The 18,536-nt window shown below is 36.0% G+C and overlaps 1 long non-coding RNA gene across 7 annotated transcripts; it reads left to right on the top strand.

The window, feature by feature from the left end:
- Nucleotides 1-4,906: 4,906 nt before the first annotated feature.
- Nucleotides 4,907-17,745, top strand: LOC145117728 (uncharacterized). 7 transcript variants are annotated; one of them, XR_013712776.1, is made up of 13 exons: nucleotides 4,907-5,126; nucleotides 5,206-5,655; nucleotides 5,745-5,785; nucleotides 5,871-5,938; nucleotides 6,078-6,192; nucleotides 6,658-6,748; nucleotides 7,623-7,666; nucleotides 7,767-7,885; nucleotides 8,555-9,930; nucleotides 10,043-10,167; nucleotides 10,236-10,288; nucleotides 10,375-10,460; nucleotides 17,511-17,745. It is a non-coding gene; the product is annotated as an uncharacterized LOC145117728 (long non-coding RNA). The 7 variants fall into 7 exon arrangements; XR_013712781.1 differs by having other exon boundaries at nucleotides 5,745-5,938; nucleotides 8,555-8,628; nucleotides 8,794-9,930; XR_013712778.1 differs by lacking the exon at nucleotides 5,745-5,785 and having other exon boundaries at nucleotides 5,206-5,383.
- Nucleotides 17,746-18,536: the final 791 nt, after the last annotated feature.

Raw genomic sequence — 18,536 nt, 5'->3', positions numbered from 1 at the left:
GGTCATGGGGAGCACCGATGTAGTGCTCAAGACGACCGAACGGATCCAGCAGGTCAGGAGTAGGCTTCAGACCGCTCAGAGTCGGCAGAAAAGTTACGCCAACAAGCGCCGATCGGACCTGGAGTTTCAGGTCGGGGATATGGTTCTCCTGAAGGTGTCGCCATGGAAGGGCGTCATCCGATTCAGGAAGCAGGGCAATTTGGGTCCCAGGTATATTGGACCCTTCAGGGTTATAGCCCGGGTGGGCAAGGTGGCTTATAGGTTGGATCTGCTAGCCGAACTCAGTCAGATCCACAGCACTTTCCACGTCTCTCAGCTGCGGAAGTGCCTGGTGGACGACTCAGCAGTAGTACCCTTAGAGGATATTCAGGTCGATGACAGCCTGAATTACATTGAGCGACCTGTAGCAATCCTTGACCGGAAGTCGAAGGATCTGAGGAACAAGAGGGTTGAGCTGGTAAAGGTGCAATGGCAGCACCGGAAGGGCTCGGAATGGACTTGGGAGCCGATGGATGAGATGATGGAGCATTACCCAGAGCTGTTCCAGGATCGAGCAGCAGACTTCGAGGACGAAGTCTAAAATAAGTGGGGGAGATTTGTAGCACCTGGTTCTTGGTATGTATTTTTATTTAAGTATTTTTGCATTTTTGGCCTTGGACTCGGCGAGTTGAAGGACCAACTCGCCGAGTAAAAGCGGGATGAGGCGTGGGATTTAAGTGATGGACTAGTCGAGTCGGGTCCCGGACTCGACGAGTAGACTCTGACTGGACAAAAACCCTAATGCGAGGGTTTGCACCCTATTTAAACAATGTTATGTCGGCCACAACGTCCCTTATGCTCCCAGAACACCTCTCATTGAAACCCTAACCGTTATTGAAGCAATCTAAGCCTTGTTGGTGGATTTTGGTGCTTGTGGTCTTAAGAAGGAAGGAGAAAGGCTTGAGGAAGCAAGTAAAGACCAAGGGAACCCGAGTTTGTGCACCTTCTACAGTTCATTGAAGGTAAAAAGCTGTAACCTTGCTCTTTCATTTGTTAGATCCCTTTTTGGGGAGATTTAGGGCTTTTATAAGCCACTTTTGATGGCCAACCATGTTTGCAAACATGGTTGGGGGTTAGAGCTTCGGAATCATGTCATTAAAGGAGTCACAAGGCAGTTGGGGACTGCTTTTGCACCCATGAAAGGCCCCATGCATCTTAAGAGCTTGTTTTATGTCTTTTTGAGCTCAAAGTCCCATGCAAGCACGTAAAGTTTGTAACTTTATGTGCTAGATCGATTATAGAAGCTTGGATCTATCTTTTTGATCAAAGGTTGTACATCAGAAATCAAGGATTTAGAGTGTGGACATGACTGACTCGGCGAGTCCGTTCTTGGGACTCGACGAGTCCGAGGCTTTGAGCCCCATATCTGTTGAGAGTCAAAGGAACCCAGTTGAGTGTTAGAAGGGTTGTAATCGGACAGGAAGAGTTACCCAATGTATTGGACTTGATTTTAGACCTGGAGTTCATGGGACTCGACGAGTGCTAGAACAGACTCGGCGAGTCCAAGGCAATCTTCTTAAGGATGAAGATGAACTCGACGAGTTGTTCATCAACTCGGCGAGTCGAGGACAGAACTTGTTCATCAGATAAAGGTGAACTCGACGAGTTGTTCATCAACTCGGCGAGTCGGATGAGTTTCATGCAATGTTCATGTGAGGGAGGAACTCGTCGAGTTGACGGCCCAACTCGACGAGTCGGATCATGGATAAGGGCGAGTAAAGGGTGAGGGACTCGGCGAGTTGACGACCCAACTCGGCGAGTCGGGTCAACTTGAAGTTGACTTTGACTAGACTTGGACTGACCCTGTTTAGGGTTGTACTGGTTGTGTGTTGACTTGAAGGTCGTCGTGTAGGGATCGAGGAGTTGAAGGGAGTCGACTTGTGCGCCGAGGATAATTCAAACACTGCACGACATTGAAGTGAGTTACCTTCCAGTAGGGGTGGGTCTAAGGCCACAATGCCGACCCACCAAAGAGGAGTATTTGTAAGATGATTGTCTTTGTGATAATTATCTTGGTTTGGTTATGTGCTTTGGTCACGAGTATTATCTTCATGATATGTTACGTGTATAGTAGGGATTAGGATCCCTAACAGCGGCCCTTAGGGCCGTGGGGTAGGTCAGTACCCGGATATGCCTGACTGTATGATTGTACCTTGCTGTTGTATGCTAGTGGTAGGGGTGGAATAGTCCCCAGTTACCGGTTGAAAGATACCGATGACAGTTACCGGTTGAAAGATACCGATGATGGTTACCGGTTGAAAGATACCGATGACAATTACCGGTTGAAAGATACCGATGTTGGTTACCGGTTGAAAGATACCGATGATGATTACCGGTTGAGAGATACTGATGATTTTGTATGGTATGTGGTATGATGGGGGAACTCACTAAGCTTTGTGCTTACGGTTTCGGTTTTGGTTTCAGATACCTCTTCGTCTAAGGGGAAGGAGTCGGCGGCGTAGCATCGCATCACACACACATATGATTTCCGCATGGAGTTTTCTGGGATTGTACTCTGATATGTTATTATTCTATGACTTGGGTTTTCAGACATGATACATTGTTTTATGAGATGATGTGTTTTCACAGTATTTTCTTATGAATGTTTTTATGTGTTGGTTAATTAAAAAGAAATTTTTGGACCTGAAAATTGGGATGTTACAGCTACCAACAATATTGATGCAAGTAGCAGTAGGCTTCCAAGTACTTTATGGCTTTAAGTATAAGTAATATACTCTTAATTAACTATTTCTTAGTTTAATTATGTAAATGTTTTATTGATTGTTTTCCTTGCTATTATCATCCGTAATTTGAACATATAATATGTTATAGGTATTCAATTTATTTGAACCTTTTTATAATTTATTTATATATAAAGATGAAATCTTAATTACTTACTAGTTAGATGCTCCAAAACCTTTATATGGCATTCTAAAGGACACTCTACCATCATTTACAATTTTTCTTGTTTTCATTACTTTTTGCATATTGGTTTTGTTCATATGTTCGAAATTGAACAAAAAAAATAAACTTTGAGCATGAGAAATATGTTATAATAATGGACTTTAACTTCCTTATCTATTATAGTAATTTATTTTTCTTGGATTCTTTCCTTATATCCACTTTCAGTAAAAACCATACGACACTCATGGACCGACACTCGTGGGCCGTGCTTAGCATGGCCATCTCGCATTACTAGTCATACATACTTATAAAGCTAGCATTTTTCCTTGAATCTCATGCATTTGAAACCCCCTATAAAAATTTGCAAACACCTCATGCATTTGAAACCTCCTATTTTAATGAATACCACTCAAAAGTCTCTTAATAATGATTAACAATTCAAAGGTTTTATAACTTATATAATATATTTAATAAACAATTAATTGATACTCTATTATAAAAAGGTCAATCTTTTTGAGTAGACACACAAATACAAATCACATACAAAATTCACAAAGAAAACAAGTTTAAAGTTTTTTGTGTTGGTTTGAAGGCTTTGAACAATTTTTCGAGCCATGTTATTATGTTGAAGTTTTTAATTTGTAAGTTTGTTATATACTAATTCTTTTTTGTGTTTTCTTGATTTAAGTATTCTTTTAAGAATATCATTGTATGTTGTGGTTGGAATTTTAATGTAAATTAGATTAGATTCATGTTATCGATCATATGTTATGGAAGATGATATATATAATATTTAATTAACTATTGTATACATGTTTGTATGTTCATGTTGCTTCAAAACAATAATTAATTAAAAATCATGGATATGTCATATTATCCATATTATCCATGTAAGCCTTTTTTAAAATGCAAATTGTCTATCTTATCACTTTATATTTTAGTATATGTTTAACATTTTAATTATAACAATATGTGTTTTTTAAAAGTTTCTTTCACTTATTAATAATAACAAGTGGTTTTAAAATTAATAAGCAATAATTATAAACAATAAAATCAAATTACATGGATATGTCATATTATCCATGCAAGTCTCTTTTGAAATACAAATTGTCTATCTTATCACTTTATTATTTAGTATATGTTTCACATTTTAATAATAATATTAAATGTTTCTTAAACGTCTTCTTTAACTTATTATTAATAATAAGTGGTTTAAAACTAATGAATAACAATTTTAAATGATAATAACATCAAATTATAAATTACATTTAGCTATAAATAAATTGTATTTTAAATGAACATCATTATTAAAATTAGAAAATGATCGCATAAGTAAAAATATAATTAATCCATAATAATAATTGTTAAAAATAATAGTAAGTAGATAATTATATTTAATTCTATTAATGAGGAATGTGGGTTGATGTCAATGAATATTATTGTTCAAAATAATAGAGATTATATATATATATATATATATATATATATATATATATATATATATTAGTGTAAAAATATTATTTCAATGTTAATGTCGATAACATAACCATTTTAAACATATATTTTTTAATATTTTAACAATATATTTTTAATCTTCGCTGCGCAACGCGCCGGAATTCGTCTAATATATATATATATATATATATATATATATATATATATATATATATATATATATATAAAAAGCCGTTTACTTAGAATTTCAGGAAAGTGGACTTGAGATGGCTTGACGATTTAACATCGATTTTTGTGGGATTTTTTTTTGAATTAATGTGGAATTTTCTTGATAGAGTTGATAGTGAGGTGCGCGTGCATTCACGTAGGCTTGTTTTTTTGGCGCGTGAGATAGAGCCTGGCTTCCGGCGTGACGTTCAGTGGCCTGTTCCACCGCTTCTCCGTGTATACGTGTCTTCTATAGAACTACCCATGTGGCTTTCTTGCTGCAGACGCTTGGTTGGGAATACTGTCCTCCACCACCACCGATGCTCCCGTATCCCAAGAAACCATTTGACCTTCAAAAATACGCTTCTCCTAAGATACGACCACAAATAGTACCTCAACATTTGACCGGAGATTCACAAAGCGACCGCTTGTCTCTCTTTCTACCAGCTTCCTGCTCTGCCTCCTTCCACCACTGTCTCTCAAACGCTCACACCTTACCTGCTTTGGAACTTCAACCCTAAGTTCGTTCTTCATCTTGATTTTCGATTTCTCTTTTACTTTTATTAATCGTTTTCTTTATTTGTTGATTTTATTTTGCAGAAGGTTTTGAAATTCGACAATTATGGTTGTGGGAACATCAATAGGGTTATTTTTTATAATTAGAATAGGGTTATTGGATCTTTTGTGTATCATGATCGATGTTCCCTTCTCCTCCTTTGACGATGTAGCAGCAGGTCATGGCGATTATCTGGTCGATGTACTCAGACGACGGTCAAAGGTTAACAGACGCAATTACAGATCGTGACCATACTCTTTCCCTATCTCTCTCTTTCTCTCTCACACACACACACCGATACTTGTCGCCACAAAGATAACGGAGGACACTTTCTGTGTTCCACCACCCGTAGCTTCTTCTCTCTTTTGCTGATCAATCTCTCTCTTTCTTCTTTTTTTCTCTCTACAAGCTTAGAAAACCCAACTCCAAATCGTTTCTTCATCTCCTTCATTTTGAAGCTTTAATTGATTTTTGAAATTTCTCGAATGATTATGGTATGGTAAACTCTTATTTTATGATTTAATTTATAATTGTTTTGCTTACTTCTGGAAATGAGTTTTTGTATTTTGGTTATGCATATAAGATAAGAAGGATATGGATAAATCGGTCCACATAGATTTTAAGGTTAAGGGTCTGAGATTACTTTTAATATTCTTGCTTCTCTGCTTTTATTACAACTGATTTTTGACAATTTTCTTTTTCTTGGAAGAGGTTTGAGATTAATGGAGAAGGATTTGAAGCATCGTTGTCTTCATAAAAGCCTCACACTTACTAAAGGTATGTTTTCACAAGTCGTTCATGCATGAACTTGCACTTAACATGCTCGATGAAAAGCCTCAGTGAGACACAGGGCTTTATCTTTAGAAAGCAAGAATCTTTCAAAATATTGAAGCTTTTTATTGTGCTTGTCCTTTAGTATTTAAGAAGATCACGGGTATACTTTTTGGTCTATGGAGTTTGGATTATGTTTTTTCTCACACTCACCATTGAAGATGGACTCTTGTTTTTGTCTGTTGATCATTAATGGAAAGGTACTTCATGTTGCCTATTAATTTGCGTTCCAAATTACAAATATATGTCTACAATTATGTTGGAAATTATTTTAAAAAAATGGTTGCAAGTGTTGCCTCGAAAGACATTTTCCATTAAGCATGAATTTGAAGTTTATTTTTTTTTGAATTCCGCATACTCCCTTCTGTATATGTTCCTAAGATAGACAATAAAAAAAATATTTATTATGCACATGATGAATAGAGTAGTTCTAGAATTTGTTTTCAGTTTTGAATAATTGAGGTTCGAATTACTGAAAGTTTTATATAATACTTTGTATAAAAAATTCTCGAATATTAGACATAAGAAAAAGAAGTTTTAATACAAGAGAATAAATGATGGTGGTGGTGTGAAGAGTGATTATAGAGTTTAGCAGTCTTGATTCTTACATGAGATTCATGGAAACATTATGAGATGGTATGTAGTCTGATTTAAATATATGCCAGGCGAAGCACATTTAAAGAAAGATATGGGGGTAATCACAAGTAATGGAAAAGAATGAGGATAAAGAAATTGCAACTCCAAGGAATCAAGCAGGTATATTCCTGATTAATTTTGCTTCAAATCCAGGGTTAATATGATATTTCCTAGATCTTTCTCACTCTATAAATTCTAAAATCTGTAATGTTTATACGCAATAATGTAGTTATATATTCAAATTTCAACATAAACGTAGTTTGAAACTCTCCTTTAAAGGCACTGGAATGACCCACGGTACAGATATCAACTTATTGAGAACCAGAAGGAATATTTTGAAAGATGTTCTGTCTATACAACCTTGTTACTAGAAGGATAATTTGAGAATATGGTGTAAAATTGTAACTTAATTGTTTACTGGCAAACTTTAATTTTTTTTTTTTCCCATACTAGCAATGTAGTTTCATCTTTATATGGTATTGGTATGCTGCTCTTCCCTTGGATTGGGTATACAATACATGTTTCAGATTGGGTTTTCTAATGTGCATGAGGTGTGATTCCTTCTATTGGATCTGTGCCTTCTTTATCTTATGGTAATTTGAAAGAACACAGAACCACCTATCGATTTCTTTATGCCTTATATTTTAAGCTCTTTCCCCTTTTCTTTTATAATTTTGAATTTTTCTCAAGATTCAAGAATGAGGTTGCATTTTTTTCTTTAATGACATTGATGGAAGGGTCAGTATAGAGATTTGACTCGTACTAACAACACTCTTTAACCCAAATTAAGAAGAGATTGACATGAAATCAGATTTTTTGACATAGTATTCGATGTATGTATGTATCTTAATCTGGATTGTATGTTTAATTTCTTATGAGAAGTAGATTATTAAGAGCATTCTTGATGAAAAATGATGATAAGATGTTAAGGTTATTCAAGTACAATCATATATTTGATGTTTTTTGATTTGTGATTGTTATATATATTTGACAGATCATCCGTCTTTGGCGGTTCTGTAGAAGATGGAGTCTTGAAAAGTTATAACCTTTGACCAACAATCAAATGTCTTAAATTCCTTAATTATTGCAATTTTAACATAACACTTGAAGTAATCTTCTTGCCAATGATGTTATGCAGATAGACAACAGGAAGAAAGGATACAAGATTGGGTTCAACTTCACAGTTATGGCAGTCTGCAACAGCTGGCATCCCTCTGTCATACCCAACAACACGCTTGTCTAAGACCTCTGGTACAGGTAGTTTTTCTTGGCTTGACACCTTAAGGCAGCCACAGGTAGTTTTTCTTCATTATATTTGCTTCTTTTTAAAAAAAATTAATTGTGGGAGGCACATTCTGTGTCCATCTTTTGCGCTTTTATCTACTCAAATGTGTTTATTGATTCTTTTGATATGCTTTTATACATCGTTTGAATCCTCAAGATCACCCGGTAAATTTTATTGCCTCTTATTCATCTGATATCCTCCTGTCTTTTACTTGAATATAATGTTAGTTTTTTTTTTTTTTTTACTTTTCATCAAAGTATATACTTTTTGATATAACATAAATATGGTCAATTACTCTCCTGGTATTCTTTATTGGGGTTCAGTAGGGTAGATTTGGAATAGATGTTCTTACTAAATTTAACAACTTTATCAAGAATCAAGATCCCCTTTTTTGTTTGTAATTTAATTGGAATCTTTTTTTCTTAAAAGCAAGGCGTGCTGAATAATTGCTCATGAATATTCTGATGTTTGATGCGGGTATGTTAGTAATGAAAATTCAAAATCTTGGTTTGCAATTGTTTATACCATTTGCTACTTAAGAGTTTGATGCTAATGAGCTATGGGAGTAGGCTGTATTTCCCATTTTTTATGCTTCCTCTTAATTTTTATAATAGATTTTGACATTTTTTTTTCATTTACAGAATATATTTGGGACTTTTTGTTAGGAAGGGAGTTGGAGGGGTGAATTTAGAAGAATACATACTCTACAAACTTTGTAGGTTCCAGGTTCCTTTTGATTCCTTTCATGTGATTATTTATGAAAAACAGTTGGTGAGAATTGCAGATAAGTAAATCTAGCACCCATCCTTGTTTTGCATATAAAGTTTTTAATGTACAAATGGCTTTTTGCTAATGACAATGAAATTACCACTTCTTTAAGCTTTTGTACAGGTGAAAGCTGATCTCAACTAGATGAATGAAGCGTAGATGTGGTTTAGACATTATAAAAATGATAAACGTCTTTGGGCTATGTTGCCTACAAAGAAAAGAAAATGACATGTCCTATTTTAGAGAGATGACACCCTCTTGCTGTTGGTGTGTAGCTGCTGCCACTTTTCATGTTTGCTATGGAAATGAAGTAAAACAATTCATTTTGGGAATTACCGAATTAACCCCGGATGCTTTGTTAATTGTAGTACTCTACTTTCATTCTTCATATTATAGAGGTTTTTTCAACATCATTGAAATGGTATGCTAACTTTCTTTCTTTATCGTCGATTACAATAGATGAAGTGTGAGCACGACTATCTTAGCATTGTATTTTCGATTTTTCCCAATATATTTGCATAACATTCCTACAAGAAATACTTAAATCGTGGGCCGTGATTATCACGGCCATCTAACCTTACTAGTATATTATATATGTAAAGCTCCTTTCTTAAGAAATCTCTATTTTAAATGAGAAGCAATGTGGTGAGAGCGTGTTGTACAATCGCTTACCTTCTTTTCCAGGCATAAGTCCGAGCGCATGAAGGCATCTGTCTCTCCACCACTTCCAAAAATTAGGGTGAGTCATAGTTGTAGCTTTGCCACGATCTTCTTATAGCTTTGACAGGTGCCACCATCTCCCGTTTCCCAAGAACCCTTCACGTTCAAGAATAGTATTCTGCCCAAAATATAACTTGGCAATGGATTAATCAGACTTCAAAGATGGAGGTGATGTTGAAGTTATTACCATCTTCCCCTTTCTCTCTCTAAACAGCAACATCGTTATTTCCTTCAACGCCGAAAAATCAAACAAGCCCTAGGTTTTAGCAAGACCATCTCCTTCAAATTTAAGGTTACGTTGTTGTATTTCTGATTTGGAGGGACACTTTGTACTCTACGATCATTATCTCTTTATCCAGTACTGATAGATACCACCGATGTTAACCAAAATTTCTCTTCCTCTCTCTCAACCGCTCATCTATTCTATTTGAATAATCAGAGTCATTTTCCCAATCTTATATTCATTTACGAAAGGAATATCTAGGCTCTGAACAGAGTTATTGAAGTTTTGAAAATAATTGTTGAACAGGTAAGCATTTCCCTTTGTATTTTGTTTTGATTTTGATTTATCCATCTATTTTGATTTCTAACTTCCCAGATTCAATTTGGTATTTTTCTTTCTTCTTAAACCGATAATTTAGGGTTGCAAATGGACGATCCACAATTGAGTCAATAGCGTGACCTGCTTTCCTTGGCTCTTCTGGGTACGAAATTCTAGCAAGGAGGTTAGGACATTCAAGCAACAATGTCCTTGATGAAGTTTTAGGTATTACTTTCTGTTCATAAATCCTTGTTTGTGATGAACTTACCATCTCAATTGATGATGTTTGCCAGTGAATTATGAAGCTCGATCTGAAAAAAGGAATGATGCAATGGTTATTTTTTTGGTAAGCATATAAGTTGTTTGTTAAAATTCCTCAACCATAATTATTTTGAAAACTTGACTTCCCATGTATGTTTTACACATCTTCAGGAATTAGCTTCCTTTGTGATACGAAAGATCATATACAAGCACCTTGGCCTCCACTTCACATTTCTCAGCTTCATCATGCAACAAAAGTAAGCAAAAATAAATTATCCCATAAGTACCCTTATTAAGAACCTTCAATATCTTGATACAAATTTAAAGAGATACAGAGTAATGAATGAATTGATTGTATATCATATTGAACAGATACATTTGATTATATACATATTAATCTGAGACTAAGAAGGAGATAAATTCTCCTGTTCCTACGCTATAGCTCTTGACTGTAGAAGCATTCAAAAACACACGTTTACAATACCAAGTCTAAGTGTGTACAATGTTAATAAAAGTGTTAATGCTATTACCCCCCGGCAAGCTCAAGGGCGGGACGAACTTGAAGCTTGGAGCGTAGAAAAGAAACTCTATCTTTGGCCAACGGTTTTGTAAAGATATCAGCAAGTTGATCAACCGATGATACATGACATATTTGTAGTTGGCCAGATTCAACTTGTTCACGAATAAAGTGAAAATCCAAAGCTATGTGTTTGGATCTTGTGCTGATGACAGGATTTTTTTTGTCATGAAAATAGCCCCTACATTATCACAAATCAGAAGTGGAGACACTGTAAGAGGTGCGCGAAGATCACTTATAAGAAGTTTCAGCCACATTAGTTCAGTTGTGGTGTAAGCTAAGGACCGGTACTCAGCTTCAGTACTTATCGAGCAACCACCTTTTGCTTTCTCGATGTCCAACTAATGAGATTGGATCCATGAAAAATAGCATACCCATATTGAGAGTGACTATCGTCAACATCAGAATTCCAGCTCCAGTCGGAGAAAGCGTGAAGATCATTTGCTTTAGTAGGTTTGAAGTGAAGACAGTGATGTATTGTACTTTTAAGATATCGAAGAATTCGTTTTACCGCTTGCCAATGCTGATTTGTTGGAGAATGCATATATTGGCAAACTCGATTGACAGAATAAGCAATGTCCGGTCGGGTTATGGTTGCGTATTGGAGTGAACCCACAACCTGTCGATACATTTTTGGGTCCGAGAATGGGTCTCCATCTTTTTGAAGTTTGGAGTAAGGATCAGCAGGTGTTGTCATTGGGGAAGCCAAGAACATATTGCTACGATTTAGTATATCGGTAATGTAGGCTTGTTGAGACAGAGTAAGGCCGGATTTCGTTCTCGTGATCTGAAGACCAAGGAGGAAATTCAGATCACCAAGATCTTTGAGAGAAAACATGTTTAACCTGTCAATAAACTTTTGAAGAAATGTATTGTCAGTACAGGTGATGATCAAGTCATCCACATATACCAAAATATAAATAGTAACTTTAGTAGCAATGTGGACAAACAAGGACGTATCCGATTGACAAGCCCGAAAACCGTTTGACACGAGGTAGGTTTTGAGTTGTTGAACCATGCTCTAGGCGCCTGAGGCCATAGAGAGCTTTGTTTAGACGACAAACAAGATTAGGGCGAGTAGCGTCTTCAAAACCCTTGGGCTGTCTCATGTATACCTCCTCCGATAAATCCCCATTGAGAAAGGCATTGTTGATGTCTAACTGTCTGATTCGCCAGCCATTTGACAAAGCAATAGATAACACAACACGAATTGTGGTTGGTTTAATCACCGGACTGAATGTATCAAAATAATCTACCCCTTCTTCTTGACTGAATCCCTGAGCCACAAGTCGTGCCTTATGTCGTTCTATAGTTCCATCTGCTCGCTTTTTGATCATGTAAATCCACTTACAACCAACAATATTAGTGTTAGTGGGACAAGTAACAAGTGACCATGTATTATTTCGCATGAGGGCATCATATTCTGCTTTCATCGCATCTTGCCAACACTTGTGCTTGACAGCTTGGGAAAAAAGACGAGGTTCAATAGTGGAGGAAAGAACAGTGTTGAAGGATTTCGGTTTGAGAGAATTTGTGCGAGCCCGTGTTATGATAGGATGTTGATTGTTGTCTGCTGGACGGAATATCGAAGTATGATTGTGTGCAGAACTGGAATTTTGAGACGAAGAAGTAGGAATATCAGTTGATGTTTGAGTTAGGTTTTGAGGTAATGAGGTCGGATGCAGGGAAGTGGGTTCCACTATTGGTCCAGTGGGCTGTGGCGAGGAGGCAGATGGGGTAGATTGGGAAACAGGCTGTTGGGTATCGACATTTACAATAACAGATGGATTATTTTCAGGAGTAGATGGAACGTTTGGAGGTTGAATATCAGTTAGACTTGGATAGGGAAAAACGTCTTCATCAAAAATTACATGGCGAGAAATATATATTTTTGAGGTAGCATGATGATAACAAAGGTAGCCTTTATGAGATGCACTATAACCAATAAAAATGCACGGCTTTGAACGAAAGTCAAGTTTGTGAAGATTATATGGTCTCAAATATGGATAGCACAAACACCCAAAAGTTTTTAGAAAGGCATAATCAGAAATCTTTTGATATAGACGTTGATATGGTGACTCATAATTAAGAATGGGAGTGATGGTGCGATTGTGCAAATAAGTGGTTGTTTTAAAAGCATGTTCCCAAAAAATTTGTGGAAGAGAGGATTGTGCTAAAAGTGTGAGTCCTTTTTCGACAATAACTCTATTTCGGCGTTCCACAGCCCCATTTTGTTCTTGAGTGTGTGGACATGATACTCTATGAGTAATCCCGTGCATCCCAAGATCCCTTAACCAATTAAATGCAAAAATTGCCCTTGAATCCATTCTATCAACCAAAGAAAAAGAAGCCATGAAAAAACCATCTGCCAAAAAATTTGCCGAATTATGGGACAGCCTAATCTCATACACCGAAGTCCATTCTCTGATGGGCTTTTACCCAGTAGCCAGACGACCAGGTCCTAAAGCAGTTTTCTTAGCCGATTTATCAGATCCTATGACTTTATGAGATTATTTTATTCATGGATTCATCGACACCATCTATCTAGAAGGCACCAATCTACACTGCATCAGCGAATTCCCTTCTGCTGTGCAAACTATCATCAGAAATTATAAAATACGTTTTGCAAAACAAGAAAGAGGATTATTCATCAAAATGCATTCTAACTACCCAATTTTTGATGAAGATTCTCAACTAATTGTCCCAAGTATTACTTTTGCAAACATGGGAATAAGCAACGGCTCAAAACCAACAAAAGATGATCTACCCCATGAATCCCCAACACAAGAACATCTAATCTTTGCACTTGCCGGTGTTTATTTAGCATCATCACGCATTGGCAACGGTAAAGATCAAAGGTCAAGAATCAGAGTAAATTATGCTAGTAAAACTTTCATTATCTACTCTTTAACAGACAATGAAATCACTCCGGAAGCAATGAAAGCAATTGAAACATTCGAACAACCTTTCGAAAAAATTTCTCATCAACTGGCTGAATTACCCGATGATATCAAGAAACAACTTTGCAAACATATTATGCATGCTCCAAGACACAATTGCAGTCACTGTTCAGAAAACACAGAAGAATCACCATTCATGGAAGATTAACGTCAGCCATGACACAAGCAAACATTATTCAAAAACATTTTCGGAGGCGGGAGGAATGACGTAAGCAATGACATAAGAAGCCATTATTAAAGAAGACATTATTGAAAACACGTGTCCTTTCAATAATGAAGGGATTGTTATTAAATTAAAGTGTCGGTAGGATAATTATTATATGTCTATTGTATTATTGTGATGTAACATAAAGTGTTAGTCCCTCAATAGTCTAGGGGGCTATATTGTAAATATGTTTGTCATATTGCAATCATACGATTGCAATTCAATTATGTAACCGGCTCCTTTGAGCCTATAAATAGGACATTTGCCCATATGAAATAAACAAGCTAAGTTTGAGTGTTTAAGATTTGAGTTGATCTCAGTCTTCTTCTGTTGAAATAGCTCGTCTATTTCTGAATAGCAGAACCCTATCCAAACATATCCATATATTCATATAAACATATCAAACCCAGACAATCAATCCATTCCGACGCATCATTCTGGTATATTCTATCTTAATTTTATTAATTCCGCCATGTCGTTAATTTTGTGAGCAGAATGACGTAAGCAATGACATAAGAAGCCATTATTAAAGAAGACACATTATTGAAGACATGTGGTCTTTCAATATGGAAAGGAAATTGTAATTATTTATGGTTTTGTCTTTTATAATTATTATATGCAAAGTGTCGGTAGCATAGTAAAATAAAGTATGTAAGACCTTCAATACTCTAGGGGGCATTAATGTAAATAGGTTTGTCATATTGCAATCAACCGATTGCAGATCTATTATTGTACTCGGCTCCTTTGAGCCTATAAATAGGGCCTTTGCCCATATGAAATAAACAAGCTAAGTTTGAGTGTTTAAGATTTGAGTTGTTCTCAATCTTCTTCTGTTGAAATAGCTCGTCTATTTCTGAATAGCAGAACCCTATCCAAACATATCCATATATTCATATAAACATATCAAACTCAGACAATCAATCCATCGTCAATCCATTCTGACGCATCATTCAGGTATATTCTATCCTAATCATATTAATTCCGCCATGTTTTTCAATTTGGTATCAGAGCTACGCATTTACGTTTTCAATTTCTCCCCCCCCCCTCCCCCAATCAGATTGCATACTTTTTATGTCACATGAGAACTGAGTTTTGACCATTGTTCGAAAGTTTAGAAACAGTTGATAAACTTCTGATTTTTGAGACATGAAATAAATCCACACAAACTTAGTACAATCGTCAATGAATAACACAAAATATCGATGACTATTTATTGAATAAACTGGTGCGGGTCCCCAAACATCTGAATAAATTAATTCAAATGGTTTAGAGGATGTAACATGAGAAGTAGGAAGATGCAATCTATGACTTTTTGCTAACTGACAAGAATCTCAAACATTAGGAAATTGATTTGAAGACACTGGAAGTTGAAAAGTTGACACCAAACGACGTAGGATAGGTTCATGTGGATGTGCAAGCCTCTTATGCCAGCCATGTAGAGAGATGTGGCTGCTATTGAAGGCCATGGGAGACTGTCGAAAGGAATGAGAAGGCAGCCGGTATAAACCTTGATGTTTATCCCTGCGGAGGATTGTTTGCCCCTGCAATGTCTTAACAGAACACGATTTAGGAAAAAACTCCATGGATACATTATTGTCCTCTGTAAGTTTGGAAACACTAAGTAAACTTTGTGTGAGATCAGGGACAAGAAGCACATTTGGCAATTTTAGATTAGGCAAAACAGAGGAACCGACATGAGAAATAGATAGATGGTTACCGTTTCCCACTTGAAGTTTATCATCTCCATTGTATGGTTCTGAAATGCGAAGTTTGGAGATGTCAGGGGTCACATGATCTGTTGCTCCAGTGTCAAAATAATAAGCTGGATCGAAAGCAGTGGTAGTGTTTTGTTGACGTGCCAAGTGGGCTTGGCGTTGTTTGTTGCGTGGATTAGGTTTTCGTGAGGGAAAGTCAGCTTGATTTCCACGCTGCCAGCAGTCGATTGCTTCATGACCTGGTTTTGAGCACAGTTGACATGTTGGTCGGCGTTTCTTCTGATCATAGTTTCGATAATTGTTGGAAGAACTCGAGCCTTGAGTGGTTTGTTGACGTGGGTTGGAGCGATTCACATTAAGAGCCTTGGCAGGGGGTTGTTGAGTCAAAGCAAGACGGAGATGTTCTTGTTCAAGTCGTGCTTCCTCCTGCAGTAGAAAACCTGTAAGATCATCAATAGTTAGAGTCTGTCTTCATCATGAAGGCAGTGATGAATGGCCCATAAGACACATCAAGGCCATTTAGGATATAGCTAATTAAGTCTTCATCATGAATGGGATGAAGAGTTGCAGCCAAGGAATCAGAGATAGATCTCTTCTTTTCAAGATACTCAATCATGGACATAGACCTCTTTGTAAGAGTCTGCAATTGGGTCTTGAGTTGCATTCGAGATACACGTGTTTGAGCTTGAAACAATGTTTCAATGGTGGTCCATGTTAAGGTGAGATGAGGTGGTACGGGCAACCAAAGCATGAGCATGATCAGACAACGTGGATTTTAACCACAAAAGAACAAAACGATCCCTTTTCTTCCAAAGGGTATAGTCCGGATTGACAGCGGTGGTGGCTGGAACAGCTTCGACTGTCGGGGCTGTGGCGGTGGCCGGAACAGCCTCAACGGCAGGTACTTCAATTGTGGCAGGCGGCGGATTAGGTTTTAGCACGTATTCTTCCAGATCGAAGGTCTCCAAGGCGGAGATAATGGTGGTGCGCCAGAGAATGTAGTTAGATCGATTGAGTTTAATGGGTATGGTAGGGATCTGGAAATTTAGGTTTGAGTTGGTAGTGGTAGCAAGGTGAAGAAGATTTGGGGCCGCCATAGAAGATCGAAAAAAAAAATCTTAATAATCTCAGTGAAGCTCTGATACCATAAAGAGATACAGAGTAATGAATGAATTGATTGTATATCATATTGAACAAATACATTTGATTATATACATATTAATCTGAGACTAAGAAGGAGATAAATTCTCTTGTTCCTACGCTATAGCTCTTGACTGTAGAAGCATTCAAAAACACACGTTTACAATACTAAGTCTAAGTGTGTACAATATTAATAAAAGTGTTAATGCTATTAAAATTTATCTTTGGAACCTATTTATAGATTATAATTTTCTAAAACACAACAATATATTCAAAAATGTTAAGTGCATAAAAATAATGTAAATTAATAAAATAAAATAACTCAAAAAGAATGAATCATTTACTTTGCCACCATTCTAACAGTGGATATTGCTAAAACAATCTTAAACAACTTATTTCGGACTCACTACACTTCCATTACCTTTTTAAGCTATTTGTTGTTATTTGAATCGTTCTTATCATGACATATTTTATTTTTTTACTATTAGTCAAAGATCACATAAAAACAATAATTATGAGGTCTTTATGTTTTTCGGTCAGATTTTCCTTTATTTAGTATCTAAATCTATATTTGATCTTCGTTTTCTTATCTTGATTTTCCTTTATTTAGTATCTAAATCTATATTTGATCTTCGTTTTCTTATCTTGTGCTTCAAGTCCATTCTAAATGAATTAAGAATAGCATGATTCTAAAGCAAGTTCATGCTCAGGTATGTATTGCATTTCCATTAAGAGCACTCACGGGGTAGTCCTTTAAATCTTTAGCAAGAAAGCTTACATTGGCAAATTATGTAAGATAACTCGGGGTTAATTTAGTAAACTCAACATTTTCTTATATTTCTTTTTCTTTTTTATGTTTTTTATGTTATAGAATGAAAAATGTGTATCATTAAGAGGCTATGTACATTGTTTCGAAGCTATTTAACATTCCTCTTATGAGTGTTCCCATTCCTTTGTGGTTAAAGATATCATTTACCTTTGAATTGTGGATGCTACACCTTAATTTAGTGTCGAAATTATTTTGAGTTACCTTGGTTAACAATATTTATTACTGTTCTAAAGAAAAAAAAAATTTAAGAAAAATATTTATTACTGTTCTAAAGAAAAAAAAAATTTAAGAAATAATAATTGGTGTAGGTGGCCAAACTTGTCCTGGCTTTGTCTTTATGAAGTAACGTGCGTTGCCAAGACCAACTATTTTGTCGTCTTTGTTGTGAAAATGGATCTGCACATAGCTTCCTCTTGTTTCACTTTCCAAGATTTAAGAATAACGAATGTAGAGTAATTTTAACTTTTAAAAGGTAAAATTTACAAAACATACTCTAATTTTATAAGTTTATCGGATTATCTATTAAATTTAATTTATCTTGGCTAATGCGTTAAATTATTCTTGGATACGAAAATAGTAGTTGTTTTCGGTTACACAATTGCTGTAAAATATAAATTACAGAAAAACTTAACGTGTTTTTATATTATATTACTTTAGTTTTATAAATATTTTAATGAGTAACTAGAAGGGATCCCCCGCGTTGCGGGGGTTGGAAAGTATCGATTTTATGAGAAACTATAGTACACTATCTGAATTGGTAGTCACAGTAAAGTATGTTGCTATTCTCTGCTATTCCTTCATTTACAAACACGGTAAAAAATGAATGTACATTGTGGTACTTCTTAATTGCATAGTAAATTGTTGTAATAGTTTTTATTTGAGAAAAATTTGAAATACTATCCTTTGA

This window comes from Lactuca virosa, chromosome 5, assembly GCF_052849685.1.
Source record: "Lactuca virosa cultivar CGN04683 chromosome 5, Lactuca_virosa_CGN04683_v6, whole genome shotgun sequence".
Lineage (NCBI taxonomy): Eukaryota > Viridiplantae > Streptophyta > Magnoliopsida > Asterales > Asteraceae > Lactuca > Lactuca virosa.
Note: the sequence above shows the minus strand (reverse complement) of the source record. Positions and strands in the feature narration are given on the sequence as shown.